The following is a 5,550-nucleotide window of genomic DNA, read 5'->3' as shown; positions in this document are numbered from 1 at the left end:
AAAGAAAAACATTTTAAAAGTGATTTACATATAATGCATTTTTTTCCACCTCACTGAATTTATGCACCCTAGTTTATTTGTATGCCCTTCTAAAATACAATGGACCAGGGCACCTGTGTGGCTCAGTCAGTTAAGTTGCTGCCTTCAGCTTAGGTCATGATCTCAGGGTCCTGGGACCAAGTCCCACATGGGGCTCCCTGCTACTTTCTCTCCTACCCGCTTATGCTCTCTTGCTATCTCTCTATCAAATAAATAAGCAAAATCTTTAAAATAAAATAAAATAAAATAAAATGGACGAAGTAGCAGTCTATAAATTTGACCTGATTCCCATTCCATGAGGAAAATACTTATACATATAAAATTTTTCCAAGCCTGTCCCACCTTGGACAACACAAAGACCTTTTTGAAAGAACAAAAATAACTCTGTGTTACATTATTTTATTTAAGTATATACAAAAACATAAAACAAGATAAAACCTCCTGTACAACCAAAGAAACAAGATGTGTTATGTACAGGGGAACAAAGATAAGGATGACTGCACATTTCTCCTTAGTAACAGTCCACACTAAAAGTCATGGAGTGTGCTCACGTCAGCAGCACATATACTAAAATTGGAGCAATACAGAGAAGATTAAAATGTCCCCTGTGCAAGGGTGACACGCAAATTCATGAAGTGTTCCATATTTTTAAAAAATAAATAAAAGTCATGGGGCAATATTTTTAATGAAAGAAAATAATAAAATTATCAACCTAGATTTTTTTACACAGTGAAAATAATTTAAAAAAAAAGCAAAATAAAGATTTATTCAAACATACAAATGATGGTGCATTTATCACCGGCAGACATAATGCTTTACAAAATTAAAGGAGTCATTCAGGCAAAAAGACAATGATGCCAGATGGACAATTGTATTTACACATAAAAAATCAAATCATAGGATGGGGCACCTGGATGGCTCAGTGGGTTAAAGCCTCTGCCTTTGGCTCAGGTCATGATCCCAGGGTCCTGGGATCGAGCCCCGCATCGGGCTCTGTGCTCAGCAGGGAGCCTGCTTCTCCCTCTCTCTCTGCCTGCCTCTCTGCCTCCTTGTGATCTCTGTCTGTCAAATAAATAAATAAAATCTTAAAAAAAAATCAAATCATAGGAAATGATAGCAACTTAGGTAACTGTCAAGAACTTTGGTCTTATTATATCAAAATGTATCATAGATCTAAATGCAAAACTTAAGCTTAAATCTATAAAATTTCTAGAAGAAAAGAGAGAATTGGGTATTCCATTGGGTTAACAAAATTTCTTAAATACCACACTAAGAACATGATCCATAAAAGAACAAAGTGACAAATTTGGCTTCAAAATGAAGAATGTCCACGTTTTGAAAGATAACATAAAACAAAAAGACAAGCTACAGTCTGGGAGAAAATATTTACAAACTCTAATAAAGGCTTGTCTCCAGGATATAAAGATTCTCAAAACTCAATACTAAGAAAACAAAAAACCCAGTAAAAAAAAAGTAGCAAAAGATTTGAACAGACTCATCACCAAAGATACGGTATAAATCCCAAGTAACTACATGATAAGATAGTCAACATCATTAGTCATTAGAGAAATACAAATTAAAACTGTAAGTGCCTAGTCCAATGCTGAGCTTAAAAATGAGTGTTTTTGGTAATCAATCAATAGTACAATAAATAGATCAAAAGTTAGAATCAAGTGTTTGCTAATCCTTATTCTGAATCATCCCAATGTGTCTTCTATTATTCAAAGAGATACAAAACTGTCAACTCTGAAAGTTAAATTATTTTTTAACTTATTTAATGAATAAATGCCAAAAGCCATTCTTAGAAGTGAGCATAGGAATGTTGAAAATTTTATAATAGAGAGGTGGTGAACCATCACGATAGGCAAAGAAGTCAGATAAAATAAACGTTTTCCCTCTGACAGCATCTTGTCTTGCATGGTTCAACATAGTGGAATATTATATGTGTCCCAACTGTCATCTTCCCAAGGATATCAGTTAATATGGGTATAATAGCATCCCTCACCCAGTGAGTCTAGTCTTATTTGTCTCTCATGGACACTGGTAACCTTTTCCCAGATAGATAATGTGGAAGGCAACAAATACCTTCAGTAAGTTTGACATTAAGAGCACCATCATATTTAACTGTTGCTTTTCTGAGATGGCCTGAAGAAAAAGGTATCTCCATCACTCGCTGAGTTTAATCAGACTTCTCTAAGACTTGAGAGAGAAAACGTCAGCTCCATGAAACTGAGTCTGTAAGTCACCAAATAGCAGATTAAAAATTCTACTCTGCCCTTCTCTCTATCATTGACTGAAGATGCTCTTGATCCATTCAATGGGCATTTAAGAAGAAAAGAAAAAAAAAAAAGAAAAGAAGAATTAAATGATATGAAAGCAAGAGTTAGAGTTAAATATTAAAATGTATGCATTTTTTAAAAGATTTTATTTACTTGTCAGAGAGAGAGAGAGAAAGAGAAAGAGAGAGAGAGCACACAAGCAGGAGGAGCTACAGGCAGAAAGAGAAGCAGGCTCCCCCCTGAGCAAGGATCTCAATGTGGGGCTTGATCCCGGGATTCTGGGATCGCAACCTGAGGCAAAGGCAGGCACTTAACCAACTGAGCCAGCCAGGCATCCCTAAAATGTATGCATTTTTAACAAGAATATCATAATGCTATGTAAACAAAGATGTATCTTATAAAAAAAGAAATGTATTTAAAAGATATCTAACTGTTCAATCCCGAAAGGGGAGAGGAAAAAAACAAAAAGTTGAGAATTTGCTATTTCATAGGGAAGTTCTAAAACAAAGCATGATTTTCAACTGTCAGGAACAACCATAAAAATCAGCACCCAGCTGGGTGAACTCCTCCTCTCGTGGCAAGCTCAAGAAGTTACCTGAAGTGCGAAGACTTTGGCTAAAATCCTGGAGAGGACATTCTGCAATAAACAACTTGATACCACTTTATCTTGTCCTACAACACCCAAACTCTTCATGATAATTTGAAAATATGCTCCTCTGCTTTGTACACAGGCAAAGCTCCCACTAGTGTCTGCATAAGAACAGGATCAAGCATGCTGTGTCTAAGAGCAGGAGCCCTGGTCACTGAGGCAGCTTTCTGTTTTCAATTGTTGTATTAGCTCTAATCTTTCAAGGTGGTCTGCAGAGTCCCTTTTCAAAATTTGGAACAATTTCATATTATCATATATAAAATATACATAACCTTAAGCTCAGTAATTTCTGTTTCAGAAGTGTACCTAATAGAAGCACTCGTATGTGAACACACAAAAGAATTAGGTACAAATCATTTATATGAGCAAATTTTGTACTGAATCATGTATACTGTGAATAAAGAACAACTAAATACATACTAATTGCATAGTCAAATAGATAAAGGCATATGCAATAGTTTCAAGGTATGGAATAGAGTTCAAATACAGGTAGGAATAGCTCCCCAAAATACATTGTTACATGCAAAAAAATCAATTCAATAATGTTTATCTCTCTCTTTCCCTCTCTATTTCCATCAAGGTATTGAAAATGAATTTACATTCAAAAGCCCTTCCTGAAGCTGAGAATAATAGGATTGAAAAGGCAATCTGCATATGACTTTATAATTTAAATATGCAATAATAAGGAATTACTATACAGATAAAATACTTAAAAATTTACACTGTTATCTCACAAAAAAGTATAGATTAATTAGGATTAAGTCTTCTATTAAGACTTAAAAGTAAATAAAATATTAAGTTAATAGTAAATAAAAACTTATTCCTTTTTGGTCCATAAAGCAAGTTTTTCTCTTTTGCTTCTAGTCCGAAGAAGGGCTAAAAAACACAAGTTGGTGTTTAGAAGACCAAGAAATTCTGATTATATAATAATTTAATATATGCTTTACAGTAAGTGTATTTAAAATGTTCTCTACATCTGAGGGACACTTGGATGGTTCAGTTGGTTAAGCATCTGCCTTCAGCTCAGGTCATGATCCCAGTGTCCTGGGATCGAGTTCCTCATTGAGCTGCTTGCTGGGCAGGGAGCCTGCTTCCTCCTCTGACTGCCGTTCCCATGCTTGTGCTCTCTCTCTGACAAAATAAATAAATAACTAAAATCTTTATTTATTTATTTATTTATTTTTTAAGATTTTATTTATTTGTCAGAGAGAGAGGAGAGCGAGCGAGCACAGGCAGACAGAATGGCAGGCAGAGGCAGAGGGAGAAGCAGGCTCCCCGCCAAGCAAGGAGCCCGATGTGGGACTCGATCCCAGGACGCTGGGATCATGACCTGAGCCGAAGGCAGCTGCTTAACCAACTGAGCCACCCAGGCGTCCCAGTAACTAAAATCTTTAAAAAAATTATCTCTACAACTGAAACTAAAGATGTACTATATGTTGGCTCAGTGAATTTAAATTAAAAAAATCTTTAAAAGAAGAAAAAATAAATAAGTAAAATGATCAAAATTATATGGCATAGTTTTTGAAAAGCACAGTCAAATTGGAAAAGAAACCAACAAAGTTTCAAAAATTAAACTGAGTTTATTTTTAAAATTAACACCTAATGCCTTGTGAAGCCACATATTCAACATAGTTGAAGTTATGATTAGTAAAACAGAAGATAGGTCTGAAGAACATACCCAGAATATAGCACAAAGAGATGACTAGTTGGAAAATCTTAAGCAGTAATCGAATGCTAAAAAGAAAGAAGGTTAAGTGCAAAATTTGTTAATAGGAATACCAGAAAGAAAAACAGGAAATGTGAGAAAGAAAGATCGAAAGTTGTAATAGGTGAGTTGATCAATATTCACATGAATGTTCATGCCAAAAAAGGTAGATTTTAATAAATGGCACATTAGAGTAAAATGGCAGAGCATCTCTCCATGCCTTTGCAAGGAGAAGATCTTACAAGCTGAGAGAAGAGAATACAAAAAACTATGATGAGCCTGGCCGAACATTCCTACCTTCAAAATGCTGAGGGAAAATATTTGTCAACTTAGATTTTTGTACACCTAGTGAAATCATCACTTTCGAAAAAGAGAGAAATAAAGACAATGTCTGCGAAAGAAAATTGAGTTCCTTTTTTTTTTTTTAAAAGATTTTATTTATTTATTTGACAGAGAGAGAGAGATCACAAGTAAGCAGGCAGAGAGAGGGGGAAGCAGGCTCCCCGCTGAGCAGAGAGCCCGATGCAGGGCTCGATCCCAGGACCCTGAGACCATGAACTGAGCCGAAGGCAGAGGCTTAACCCACTGATCCACCCAGGTGACCCCAAAATTAAGTTACCCATAACAAAAAGAAATACTTTTGGAAGGCATGATTGGATCCAAATTGAGAACTATAATGCAAGAAACAAGGCAAAAAATGAAATTAGTAACCAAATAGTTAAATAGAACATAAATATATAACAAAAATTCTAAATTTGGGTAGCCTAAAAACCAGATGAAAGTCAAGTACTGGTCAACAGTAGCATAAAACACAGTAGATAATTAGAATTTAAGCATCCTGACGTTCTTATAGTTTTCAGGAAGAAAGTAGCAATAGT

General features: G+C 35.3%; 1 non-coding gene across 1 annotated transcript; it reads left to right on the top strand.

The window, feature by feature from the left end:
- Window positions 1-582: 582 nt before the first annotated feature.
- Window positions 583-689, top strand: LOC125094520 (U6 spliceosomal RNA). Its single transcript, XR_007125546.1, has one exon. It is a non-coding gene; the product is annotated as a U6 spliceosomal RNA (small nuclear RNA).
- The last annotated feature ends 4,861 nt before the right edge of the window (window positions 690-5,550 follow it).

The sequence above is a fragment of the Lutra lutra genome, chromosome 2 (assembly GCF_902655055.1).
Source record: "Lutra lutra chromosome 2, mLutLut1.2, whole genome shotgun sequence".
Lineage (NCBI taxonomy): Eukaryota > Metazoa > Chordata > Mammalia > Carnivora > Mustelidae > Lutra > Lutra lutra.
Note: the sequence above shows the minus strand (reverse complement) of the source record. Positions and strands in the feature narration are given on the sequence as shown.